Source organism: Lutra lutra, chromosome 11 (genome assembly GCF_902655055.1).
Source record: "Lutra lutra chromosome 11, mLutLut1.2, whole genome shotgun sequence".
Taxonomy (NCBI): domain Eukaryota; kingdom Metazoa; phylum Chordata; class Mammalia; order Carnivora; family Mustelidae; genus Lutra; species Lutra lutra.
The window spans coordinates 72,884,751-72,897,950 of NC_062288.1; the positions used below are offsets into that span (position 1 = coordinate 72,884,751).

The following is a 13,200-nucleotide window of genomic DNA, read 5'->3' on the forward strand; positions in this document are numbered from 1 at the left end:
TAATGAAAAGATTTTTTTAACTTCAAAAAATAAGTCAGAAAATGTGAGAATCTTTGGATAGGGAAATGAAATCTTACCTTAGCAGAAATCTGTCTATTACATACAATATATTCTTATGAGAGGAACCATATTTATTTATGATCATGAACCCAATGATAATATTCTATATAATAGTTTCCTGAAGCAAACTCAATAATGCATTTAGTGTTCACAGTTACTTAAGAATATCACCAAAAGAAACTAAATAATTAACCTACTCAGAGTATATAGTCCTATGTCATGAAAATTATTTTAGATACCTATTTTATTTTATCAACTTCAAATTCACAAGGCAATCTAGATATTATGAAAATTGATTATACAAAAAATATTATTAGGATCCAGAAATGGCTTTTATAGTTTCCCATGACTTAATTTTTTAAAGAAATCAACTGAGCATAAAATTGTTATTTTGGGTCTTTATAGTATGAAGACAGAAGGCATTATTATTAACAGATTAGGGAATCTATTTGTTTTAGCATGTTTATTGTGATTCAATAAAAACATACTTATTGACTTGCTAATTTTTGCTAAACTAATTTAGAACTTGCTTTGACCTCCTCTTCTCAACTACTGTAACTGTGCTATAACCTAATTAGGAAAACCTCAGGAGACAATGGTTGTTTCTTATGATTAAATATAAAGTGAGAATCTAGTTTTACTTTATCAGTTCACAGTTTACCTGGAATAAGACTGAAAATACTTTAACAATTATCCTATAATATATAATCAAAACAGAAAATGTCTTTTACCTATATGATTTTTTGATTGGCATATATAGGAAGATGCTATGTTAAAATACATTCCATTGCAAGTGATTTGTCTAAACCTGGAATGTCTTTTCTGAGAAACAATGTTGTAAATGGTGTTCAGATAACCCCCCTAGTTTGTGAAATGTACATATCATATGTGAATATGTTGTTTATTTGTATTAACAAAATGTAGAACATCACTAGGTAAATTTTTAAAAAGTGAAGTTGAAATGTAATTTCATATTTCAGTTATGCTTGAGATAAATCTAGTTTTATCAGAGGATGTTGATCGGGGCTACTAAATTTATGGCAATTCTAAAAAGCACTCTAGGGCACTGTCTTTTCAAATATAAAATGTAAAACAGATATTTAATAAATTATTTACTTTCTTCCAGTTATAATATGTCTCTACTGCAGAGAATTTGAAAATATGAAAGCAGAAAGGAAAAAGAAATCACCTGAAATTCCACTACTTATACATAATCTTTTTTTATCCTGTTTTTATAGTTATCTATTGCTGTGTACAAATTATCCCTCCAAAACTTAAAGGCTTTAAGTTAACAAACATATTTTAGCTCATAGTTTCTGAAGGTCAGAAATCCAGAAGTGGTTTGCCTGAGTGATCCTTGCTCAGATTTTCTCATGATGTTGGAATCAAGCTGATGGCCAAGGTGCAGTCATCATAAGAAGACTCAATTGGGAAAAAAGGATTTGCTTCCAAGTTCACTCACATGGTTGTTGGCAGCCCTCAGTTCTTCCCTGGCTGTTGCCCGGAGACAGTACTTCCTCACCATGTTGGCCTCTCCACAGAGCAGCTCACAACATGGCAGTTTGCCTCTGCAAGTGATCTAAGAGTCAGATCCAAGGCCCTAGAAAGAAGTTGCATCGTCTTTTATAACCTAAACCATATAGATGTGGCTGTGCCATATAGATGGACTCTGGAACAATGTGGGTGGGGACTACCTAAGGGTGTGGCTACCAAGAGGAAGTGATGATTGTGGGCCAGTTTGACGAATATTGCAATGGTGCATTTCTTTCTCGACCTTTTTTTTTTTTTTTTGGATACGTTTTTATATACTATTGTTTTGCCATAAAACAAAAGGATTTTATATGTTATCAAAATAGCCTATGATACTATTTTAGTAGTTAGACTATATTATATGTTGTTGATTATAATCACTTCTAAATATGTACTATTGTAAATAATTCTATGATAAACAGCTTTTGCATGAAGCTTTTCCATCTGCATTTCAGATAATTTCTTTTGGATTGCAATCTAGCTAAGGGACTAATTTAAAAAGCTGTAACACAAGTTGCCAAATTGCTTTCCAATTGAATCGTATCAATTTAACTCACAGAGGGGTTTAAGGGTATTTCACTGCTCCTTTATCTGGGGACTTCAAGGTTTTAAAAGCTAATAGGACTAGTTTTTAATTTTTTTTTCTATTTTCATGTTAGTTTCTCCATTTCTTTATTTCTTACATTGCTAGTTCTGCTCCTAAGCCTAGCAACCATGATTGTGTGTGCATGTGTGCATGCGTGTGGGTGCATGTGTGTGCGTGTATGTGTGTATTTTCTGGGAAGAGTGGGAGAGAGAAAGAGAGACAGAATTAGAGAGGAACATTATCCTGAGTTAAAAAGAGTCAGAAGAGGGAGAAAAGGAAAGAAATTAGAGAGGAAATAATGTGTAACTGAGAAAATATGGCCTAATGCTCTATTTACTGAAATGGGAGTAGTGTTAGCAAGTGTGGGATAGCACAGAACTAGAATTTCTTGATGGGACAGAAAAAGACGATTGGCACGGGAAAGATTGGAGGATGCAATAGCCTATGACTGTCCCTAGGGGACCCTATGGGGCCAGGATAACTGCTTTCCTCCTTTGAGATGCTGAGGGAGAAAAACATGTGACTCTCTCCTTAAACTGGGAACATTTATATTCTCTCTCTTTTTTTTTTTTCCCCAGTTCCTGTCTATTATGAAACTATTTTCCTGTGGTGAAATCAGGACAAATCAGAAGTAATCTTTTTATAAAAGTGCATTTTGTATGTAAGAGTAAGATGAAATAATTCAGGAAACTGCCTCATACTTCCTCACAGTCCTTAAATCCATGATCGAGCCATGTTTTTACCACAACTTCATACTTTTAGCCAAAGATTGTAAGTTTTGGGGGGCTGCTATGTGGTAAATTTAAAATTTTGGGTTAAAACATGAATAAAGAGAGAGAGAAAGGTAAACCAAGAAACAGACTCTTCACTATAGAGAACAAACTGATGGTTACCAGAGCGGAGGTGGGTACGGGAATGGGTGAAATAGGTGATGGGGATTAAGGAGTGCCCTTGTTGTGATGAACGCAGGGTGACATATGGAAGTGATGCATCACTATATTGTACACCTGAAACTGATATTACACTGTATGTTAACTGGAATTTAAATAGAAACTAAAAAAATAAAAGATGTATACTTAAATTTGTTTTTAAAGTTATCATCACAAACAAAAAAATCAACAACTTGCTAGTGTAGCCTTAAGAAATATTTTCCCTGGTCTCATTATATCCTGGATATACCTCTACCTTATGCTGCACTGAAATTCATGTTTTATTGAAATAATCCACTTATATATCTTCTAGCTCTCACTAGAGTGTACGTTCTGGGCAGGGACCTAATCTTATACATCTTTAATTCTTGGACTACCTACCACAGTGCTTGGTATATAAATATTTGTTGAGCCATTAGATAATGCAGTTGGGAATTGGAATGCCAGATTGAATATACTTTCATATCTATCTGCTAAGTTCTTTCGTATGAAAAAATAATGAAAATCTTCAGTTATAACTATTTTAGCCAGATGATTTGGTACAAAGTAGACTAAAAGATCTGCTGAAAATGATACACAGCTAAAAATATATCTGACAATGTTCTGAGGGAATATATTTAACATCTAAAATACATTTGCCTGGGGCATGACATTCATTCATTCATTCCAAGGAAGATGATTAAATATCTCATATTTGCTAGACATATTTGCTCTATCAGACTATCGGACTTAAGATTCAACTCCACTGGCTACAGGGACACTTGGCCTAATTCTAAGTGACATGTGTTTCAGATGCGTTCTAGAAAGCCATGAGGAGAATGGACTGGAACAAAGAGAAACCGAAAGTAGAGAAGGTGATTAGAAAGTTATCAAGAATGACCAAGTGAGAAGTGATGAAGACGTGAAGTAAAGCAACACCATGGGGAAAGACGGAAGACAATGGGAGATGAAAGAGGTAACTGAACGAAAGCTAATGCATGGATGGTGAGAATGTGGAGGAGGTGGTACATGTGACTTGGGTCTTCTTGGCTTCAGTCACAGGTTGGGTTAAGGGACTATTAACTGTTAAACAGGTGGCATGAGGAGTAGCTGGCCAAGGAGAAAAGAGGGTAAGTTGGTACTTTTTCACAATTCATATGATACTATCAATAAGCAATTGATTAAACACATTTGGAGCTTGGGAGATAAATATCTGTGGGATTTTTGGAAGTTGTCATTATGAGGATGGTGATGTAGATGATGGTAAAGGGAGGAAAAGAAGGAGAAAGATACAGAAGGAGAGTGAGAAGAAAGAAGAGAAGCAGAAGGGAAGGGGAAGAGGGTAGATGTTTGAACTTTTATATGATTTGTTACAGTTAACCACTTCAGTACATTCTCTGGGTAAACTACTATGGTTACTAGAGCCATATGGTTATTAAACCAAAATAAATATCTGCACTGATGCAGGTTCTTGATATAGTTCATTTTTGCTCATAGCTTAAAAAAAAAAATCAATGTTATATTTTGCCTCACAGCCTTGTGTTAGCCTTTATTTCTTGAGTGTAGTGAAGACAAGCTGCTACTAAGATTATGGGTTTCGCCCCTTAGGAGTCCCTGAAGATCATTAACCCTGAAAAACATCATAAACTGTGGTTTGTGTTAGCACCTCTTGCCATCAGTTTTTCTATAATGAACACTTGCAATCAACAGTGATGAACCTCTTTACACTACTGAAGAAATCTTGCAGACTTTAATTGACTTTCAAGAGAAACAAGTCATCAGACTTTTTTTTCCCTCCCGTGTATTACAGTGGACATGACATGACAGTTAACCATCTTTAATACTGTACTGACATCCAAAGGTATTGCCGTCACTGAGCTGTATCAGTTTTGATGGATGTGAAGAAAATATAAAGAGATGGGGGTGTGTAACAAAAATGCCTTTTGTGGAGTATGGGGAAGGAGGATGGTATGTCTAGAAATATGAAATAGTTCAATAATAATTATCAGTTTTACTAATGAGCTGTATAATCTTGCTGTCATCTCTGGATCTTTGCTTTGTGATTGGTAAAATGAAGGGACTGGACAAGAGTATTTTGAAGTTTCCTTCAGTTCTAAAATTTCACCATAACTCTAAGACGAATGCAAACTCTAAGACGAATTTAATACTAGAAACATCATCAAGCAAAGGGCTCTTGCATCAAGCAACTCAGTATATTTAAGTCTGTGTGTCAGGAAGTAAACATCAGGGATTTGACAATTTGGTTATGCTTATTCTTACAGAGATAGACCACTTCTCAGAAAAGGCTAGGCACTATTAATTTGAGCCATATGCAATTGTTATCTGTGTGGCTCCAAGTTGATCAGATGCAGATAGTTTAATATGATACAACTTCATATTATTATTTTCAGTGAATATCTTACCAACGTAAGCAAGCTGTTACATTTCTTAAAAATTAGTTATTTTCTGGAAGACAGAAATTTGGTGCTCAGCTCTCCTTTAAAAAAAAAAAAAAACCAACAACACACACATACACACACAAAAACAATAGGTCTAAAATATATAAACTGTACCCCAACCGTGTTGTGTGAAAAAGATGGAGTCCTCACTGTTTGATGGAGCCTTTTGGGTCAGCAGTAGAATTCTTTAACCAGTAGTTGTCCTTTTTCTATATCCATTTAGATAAAGCCTTCCTTGGCAAGACTTTATCCCAAAGCAACTCATCTTTGTCTTTGCAGCAGTATTAACCAGAACTGGAATCTGACATTAACTGTCTTTCCAGCAATTTTTAAAGACCCTCACAGCAACCTCTTCGCAGAGATATACTGTGTTTATATGTTTCCAGAGTAGATATACTAACAAAGAACTAGGTTAAATTCGAAAAAGAACTAAAACTCTCTTATTGGCTCCAGGACATGGGTAGTCCCTGGAGTGGACACTCCATTTTTTCTATCAACAGACTACTACAAGCAAGGGAAGGGGAAGGGGTGACTGAAACCTGCAGTCCCACAGCTGATTTGAAAAGACTTTTATCTGGAGGCTGGTAGATGTGAGGTATGTATGTATGTATGTATGTATGCATGTATGTATGTATTTTCTGAAGTGAGATGACTAGAAAATCCGAGTAGAAGCATGAATTCATGAACACATATCTGTTACTTTAGGATTCAGGTAAATTTATGGTATATGTTATAAAAATACAAATGGAAAGCATAGTCTGTGATGATTTAAAAAAAAAAAAAGTTGGGAAAGCTCATTAAGATTTATTATAGGTCCCAAATTTTGTAGTCCCGAAGTTTAACGACAGATGGTGGTGTAACTCCACCAATTTTGCAACCTCTCCATTCAATTTGACTTTGTAACATAGATTACCCTTGATTTGACTTCCGTGAAACTAGAATTTTCTCTTTTTCCTAAAATGTGCCTGGGAGGAGAGTGGTGATAGGAGAATGGCTAAAAGGAGTCTGTTTATTTACTCATCTTCAGAAAACTGTAGAGAACGGGAAAAACAGGAATCTGAAATGTGCCCGTTCCAGTGTGTGAAAAGAAAAATATTTCACCTTGCGTTTAAAGAAGACTTTTGTTTCAAGCTATTTGAAATGAGTAATACAACTTTGAAGATGGTATCTCTAAGAGGAAAAATATAATTTAATAAAACGTGCCCCTTTCCCTTTCTCCCAGCGAGCTCTCCAGTCTAATTTAAGTATTAGCCGCAATTACAACCAGTGAAATGGCTCTGAAGGGAGGGGGAGAAAAAGTAATTGTTGTTTAACTGAAAGTTTTGGAGAAAATAGACCTAAATGTATGAGTAATTATATTCTTATAACAAATAACTAAAATTTAAGCAGTTCACCCGGAGAGGCATTGAACCGAAATTTCTTACACGTGTCACTCGCGTAATGTTGCTCTCCTTCATCCTGGCCTTAGTTTCATTTGGGGAGGGTTATTCCGCGCAAGATGAGCCGGTAGGGACCATCTCAAACGAATTTATCTTTCGCCTAGACCGTAACAGGGCAGTGGCTTGGAATTTGTTGATTTGCGGTTTCATCGTAAAATAACCTGAAATCAAATAAATTTTCGTGAGAGAACTTCGAGGTCCAATCGGTGAAACTCCTCAATTACCTAGTGGCCCCGTTTAACTTTCCCCTGGAACCTTTCTAAATGACTTTTGCAGCCCCCACGTGCTGCAAAGGAGACTCGAGCTGTGGCTGCGACCCTGTGCGGCGACTACAAGGACAGAATTTGGCTTTCCCCTTTTCTCTGTTAGACAGTGTTTCGTTGCAAGGCTGCCACGATCCAGTGGGCTGACCAGTGACTTGTGCAAAAGAAAACTATTCGTTCGCTGTTTGCCCTTTCAGCATTTTCCTCAGCTGCGGAAACCCGGTTTTCCTATTATTACACTTCAACTTTTTTTGGAGTCTGTTAGCACAGAGCGCTAAACCCCGGCCGGCTCCAGCAGCAGCGAGGCGAACAAAGCCCGCAGTGTTCGGGGCCATGCTGGGGCGGGGGTGGTGGGCGAGTTAAAGGAATTGCAAATAAATATATTTTATGACCACCCATCAACAAACTACGTGCCACCGTGGCAGCCCCTGGTAGCCGGGCTGTGTCTGCACTGTGGCCAGGGGCGGGGGTTGGGAGAGAGGAGACCGGAGAGGGGCAGCAAGCGGCGAGCCCCGGGCCTGAACTTTCACCTCTCGAACCCGGGCCCAGCCCACTGGCTGCGGGCGAGGCGTCCGCCGGGGGCAGAGGCTCCAGGCAGGACCTGCTTTCTCAACTCGCTGGGCGTCTTCCCCGCGGAAAGGCTTGGTGGCCCGGGGAATGGCAGCAGGCGAGGAGATAATGGGGCGAAGTTAAGCGGGGGCACCAGGGGGCTGCGGGCTCAGCCTCGCTTGGAAAGACCCCTGGCAAGGGTATGCGGCCCATTTAGAAAGATGGGCTCCTTCGACTGGGATATCCTTTTGCACCTCTTGGCTCCTGGCTATTTGCACTCACGGGAGGGAAACGTCAGAGGCTGCAAATTTCACAAAAACGTGTCTTTGTGTACAGAAAAGTGAAAGGCTAACTAAACCCGCTCCTGTCCGAGTCCAGAGAGCGTAACCTTCTTTCTCCTCGTTGGGAACTTGAACTTCTCTTCCAAGTGGCCCAGACTCCTCTATAATAAACCTATCTCGCTCACTTCCTTGAGACCCCTGGAGAGAGAGGGAAGTAAATGGGGTCGGTGTTTGCCAGAGAGGAAGAAGAAGGGGGAAAAGTGGGGATCTGTAGCCCTTCTGACTGCTCTGTTATCTTTATTCGCAAACCTTGTGGAAAGGCACATCCTCGGCGCTCCAAGGATTTCGACACCGTTTGTTCTTTCCTTTTTCAGAATAGTTTCAGGTTAATTCAGAGAATCCGCCTTTTATTTAGGCTTGCCAGTGAAGCATAAACGCAAATTACTTAACATGAAATTATCCCCAGTCTTTCAGAAGGGCGAGGTAGGGCCATTTGGGTCTGGCGTTTTCTAATTTTAAAGACTGCTCTCTCCTCTCCCCGCTCCCATCTTGAAAAAAATCTGGGTTATTTGTCCACTATTCAGCCTGCTTTTCGAAAAAGACCATTTTAAAAAGAGTGAGAACACAATCATAAGCAGAGCACTTAAGGACTACCTGGAGTTTAAAAGCTCACAGAAAGCACCGCAATTCAAAGCCCAACTCTACCTCGTTCCTCGTCCTCCTGGCAGGGGCCGTCTTCCCACGACCAGCCCCGTGGCTTATTGACTTAATTGGTTTCACTAGAAAAGCTGACGGTGTGTTTACAGATGTGGGTGCCAGGGCTGCTTCCTCCCCGGGAGAACTGCGGGTTCTGAAGGGAAGAGTTGGTGCCAAGTGTGTGTGTGAGCTCGCGTCTGCCCTTTAGAGAAAGGGCGCGCTGCTCTTTGAGGAAAAGACAGACTCAAAGGCAGAAGTTAGTGCCGCTCGCCCGTCTCCAGGTCACTACGACCCTCCCCACCCCACCCCCAGCTTCTGCCACCAGAGATGTTAAAGCTGGCCGGGAGGAAGCCGGGGGCCAGGCTCTGTTCGCAACGGCCTCTCGGCTGCAGCTATTTGGAAGAAAGTTTCAGCGCCTTTCGGAACGCCACGCTTCGCGACTGATTGTCAGCTGAGCTGCGGGCTCAGGCGGCCGCTCGCCGGGAAGGCGGCGGGTGGAGGGTCGCGCAGCCAGCGGGCAGCCGAGCGGCTGGCGGGAGACCGCGGGGAGGAACCGCCTGCCGGGCCCGGGCGTGGGGAAGGGACTCCCAAGGAATCCCCCGCTCGGGTCCCCGCGTCCCATCCAGGCCCGTCTGGTCCTCCCTCGGCCTTTCCCTCGTCATCCCCTTGGTCCCGCGTGGGCCCGCTGGCTGGGTCACGCTCCACCAACAGGAGCCGGGACCCTGGTGCCTGAGGCCGGGCCCGCGCATCCCCCGCGCCGGCGCCTTGGCTTTGAAGAGCGCGCGGAGCGGACTCTGGCAGTTTCTTCTTTCCCTTCTTTCCGGGTACTTTTGCAACCCTCAGTCACTGATAGGGCCCGTCTCGTCTCGGAAGCCTCAAAACCTAAAAGTCCCAGCTCCGCGGGCCCCTTCCTTCCAAGCCCCGCCCCGGCCGGCCCGCAGCCCGGGCCCGCGCCGGTGACCCTGGCTGAGCGACCGGGAGGAAGACCAAGAACTCCTGGGCCCTAGTGAGACAGGAGCCACGACAACAATGAAGAGTGAGAAAGACACTCGGCCTCTCTCTAGCCCAGGCCGCAGAGGCGCGCACCGTGAAAAGAAAGGCCAATCAGCGTTTTAACGCACGCTTGGGTCTCCCTTTCTGACTACCATGCACTTTTAACTCCCTGCCACCGAGGGCTTTGGATCCCTTCGAAGCTTTCTGCACTTCACGTGGAATCCCCTGTTTCATTTGCCAGCAGCTCCGTCTGCTGAGAGGACGTACTTTGGGGACTGCCAAGAAGCAGCAGACACAACTCGGCTTTGCCAATACAGCATACGGTTTTGTTCTCTCCTCCCTCCCCACCCCCTTCCTCGACGCGCCGTCTGGGCCGAGCGGGAGGAGGCGGAGCTGGAGGTGGGGAGAATGGTGGGGGTGGGGGAAGATCTGGCGCCGAACAAACAAGTTCTCCAGCGAGTTGTTTACATAGCAGGTGGACCTGACGTCAGCCAGGAGGCTCCACTGCAAATCCGAACAATATTCTGCTCCGCGTTTCTCCTCCCTTTAAGATGTTGGGGCACTGGGGGAGATAGGTGGATGGGGGCGACAGGCATTCTAACCGGCTGGTTCCAAACCACTTTTGGGAACAACAACAACAACCAACAATAACAACGCAAAGTGAAACAAAACAAGCAAGTGGCCCAGCACTACTTTAGAATCCTCCGAGGCTTCCCTTCCCCCACCCCGCCCCTCGGAAGAGAGGCGGCTCCGCGCGCAGTGTGTGTACAGTTTGCATTGCCAACAACACGCGCGCGCGGCCCGGGTGCGCGCGCCCGCCAGCGCACACTCACACACATAGACACACATACAGACACACACACAGATCCGGGTGGGGGGAGCGGCAGCGCGAGACAGCGCGAGCCTCCGAGAAAGCGCGAGACACGCTGGCGCGTGCAGCTCCGCGGCGGCCGCTGCGCCCCGGCTCGAGCCCCGCGCCACCCGCAGCCCGCCCGCGAGCGCCCGTCCCGGTTATTTATGCGGCGGCCGCGTCTGCTGGCTGCGGCTTCCTCCGCCCGCCCCCCCCCGCCCTGGGCGCGCCCCCCACTCGCGGCAGCAGCTGCTGGGACTCGCTCGTGGGTGTGTTGTTTGGAGGCTTCTGCCTCGGCGCCGCGGGTGCCACCTCCCGGGACGTTGCCCAGGCGTCCCAGGTCGCGGTAAGTTTCTTCGTCCTCACTCTAGCGCGCTGCACCTCCGCACCCCACCCCGTCCCAGCCACCTCCACGCCGGGCCGGGCTGCGACTTTACTCTGCTGCGCGCTCCTCCCGCGGCGGCGGCGGCGGCGGCGGCGGCGGCGGCAAAGTTTCGCCCCAGCCGCAGCGCTCGGTGCGGCGGGGCGGGTGTGACATGTGTCAAATTTCGGCTCAGCGTCGGGGTCCCCTTCCGGACCCAACATCACCACTTGTTGTTCTTTTTCATTTTGCATTGTGATGGGGGAAGGGAGAATCGACAGAGGGGAGATTGCCGTTGGCTCACGTAGGGTTTTTAGTTTTGAATATGCAAAATATTGCCTCCTCCAGAGAGACCGCGGCTGGAGGAGAATGTGTGTCGAAACACCAGATGTGTGTTTGTTTACTCTTTTATTTTTATTGTTTGTTGTCTCTTCCTTTTCCTCCCTTCCCCCCTCCCCCCTGGGAGGAGAAACAACAGTAAAAACATCTGGCGGTTGGAAGCACACACTTTATTGATCCAACTGCTGACCTTTATTTACTCAATTGGGCAAGTGCATGCAGCTCGTCCGTCTCTGAAGTTGGGCGCTTCAGCGTTCATTTAAGAAGTACTTCCCTGGGAACTAAAGGCGGGGAGGGAACACTCCTTTTCTCGAGTGAAGAAACTCCTGGCCCCTAGTGATTCTTCGGGATTATGGTGCATCTTGACTGCTGCCCCCGCTCACGCTCTTTGCCCTGTCCACAGTCAGCAGGACCTGCTTCACCCGGATCTCACCTAGTCCTACTTTTACTGTGCTTTGGGAAGGTCTCCTCACTCTGTGGGTGGGTTTAGGGTAAGCTCGCACCTCCCGGTTCTTTAGGGAGGGAATGTGGGAGGGGCGCGGGCACCTTGCGGAGAAAGGGAGGGCTTCTCGGTTGGCTTTTACCTGGAAGTCCGTGGAGGCCCCGGGCGAGCGGAGGGCAGTCGGGAGCGCGGGGCTGGCTGTGACCCGGGCAGAGCTCGGGTCCCGACGGACCTTCGCGCTCGCCGCGGCTCACGTGCGGCGGCTGCACGGCGGGACCCATTGGGTGCCCGCGCGCGCCGCCTGCGCGCCGCCCGCGTGTCTCCCGAGCGCCTCTCCCCGCCCTGCAGGCCAGGACGCGCCCGAACGCCCCGACCTCTGAGTGTCGTCGTGGACCCTCGCTTGCCGAGCGCGTTTGGGCCTGTGTAGAGCAGGGAGGAAAAGTTGCCCTACTATCCTCAGACTCTGAGATCTCGTAGGTAAGTCTCTCAGGGCACCTGGCGCGTGGGGGTGACACCGATTAGGAGGAACGGGAGGGGAAGGACACGTGCGAGTTTGGGGCTTTCGAGGGCGCAACCGGTGCGAGTTTTGCGTAGGGACGACTCCAGAGAGGCCAAAGGGGACCCTGGCCCAGGGTTCTCCTCAGACTCCGAAATCCCCAAAGAACTAGACCCATCTGGGTATTTGTTTATTCAGCTTTTTAACCAACAGATTTAAACCACTTAATGGACAGCTGCTATCTGTAATGCTTCAACCCCTCCCACCCCCCATTTTCTCTCACCACGTGTTGAAATCCAGTCAGTTTCTTGATCTTGAGGATTATTCCTCGAGTACTGTTTGCTCCCAGGTGGGCAGGCGTTCCGGACGTGGCCTGGGTGAGTGCTGAGAACGGCCCGGAGGGAAAAAGGGTGTGAAAGACCTGTGGGAGTGTGTAAGATGTGTACCTATACAGTCATCATGGATTCAGAAGTGCTTAAAGAGCAACCTCCCCAACATGCCCAGAGTCTACTTGGAAGAATAATTAAGTAGGAGCAGGTAAGCCGAGGAGAGAAAGTGACGCCCTGGTGTCAAGTAGCTGAAGTGGACGTTTTCCAACTGGAAGTATTTGGAGAGATTAACTTTTAGAAAACAAAAGTTTGCCTGGAAGGCACATCTTTGCACGCTCTCCTCACCCAGGTCGTTTGGCTAGGCAGCGGTGGAGACAGGAGGGGTGTGTTCCTAGCAAGTCTATGTTAGAGGTCAACACTGAAGCAGAGATGAGCTTTCAGATTTTTCCTCTTGCGTTGTGGCGTACCTCGGGAAATGTTTTAAGTTGTCAAGGGGCCTGTTTATCTTTTCTGTCACTATGAGTTATGGAGAAGTATATTCTCAGTGTAGTGGAATTTTAAAATGTAATGTTTGTTTAGTAGTGTTAAACAATTAATTTACAATTTTGATTTATTTGTG

The 13,200-nt window shown here is 45.4% G+C and overlaps 1 protein-coding gene across 13 annotated transcripts in view; it reads left to right on the forward strand.

Moving 5' to 3' along the window:
- The first annotated feature begins 10,612 nt into the window (after positions 1-10,612).
- FOXP2 (forkhead box P2) overlaps positions 10,613-13,200 on the forward strand; it is a 572,585-nt gene continuing 569,997 nt past the window's right edge. For 11 of the 13 annotated variants that reach the window (XM_047694958.1, XM_047694957.1, XM_047694956.1 and 8 more), the window contains exon 1: positions 10,613-10,960. The gene's annotated coding sequence lies outside the window, so the exon portion shown is untranslated. Of the gene's footprint in view, positions 10,961-11,907; positions 12,234-13,200 lie in introns of those variants that run through there. The other 2 variants (XM_047694959.1, XM_047694960.1) reach the window with 2 other exon arrangements.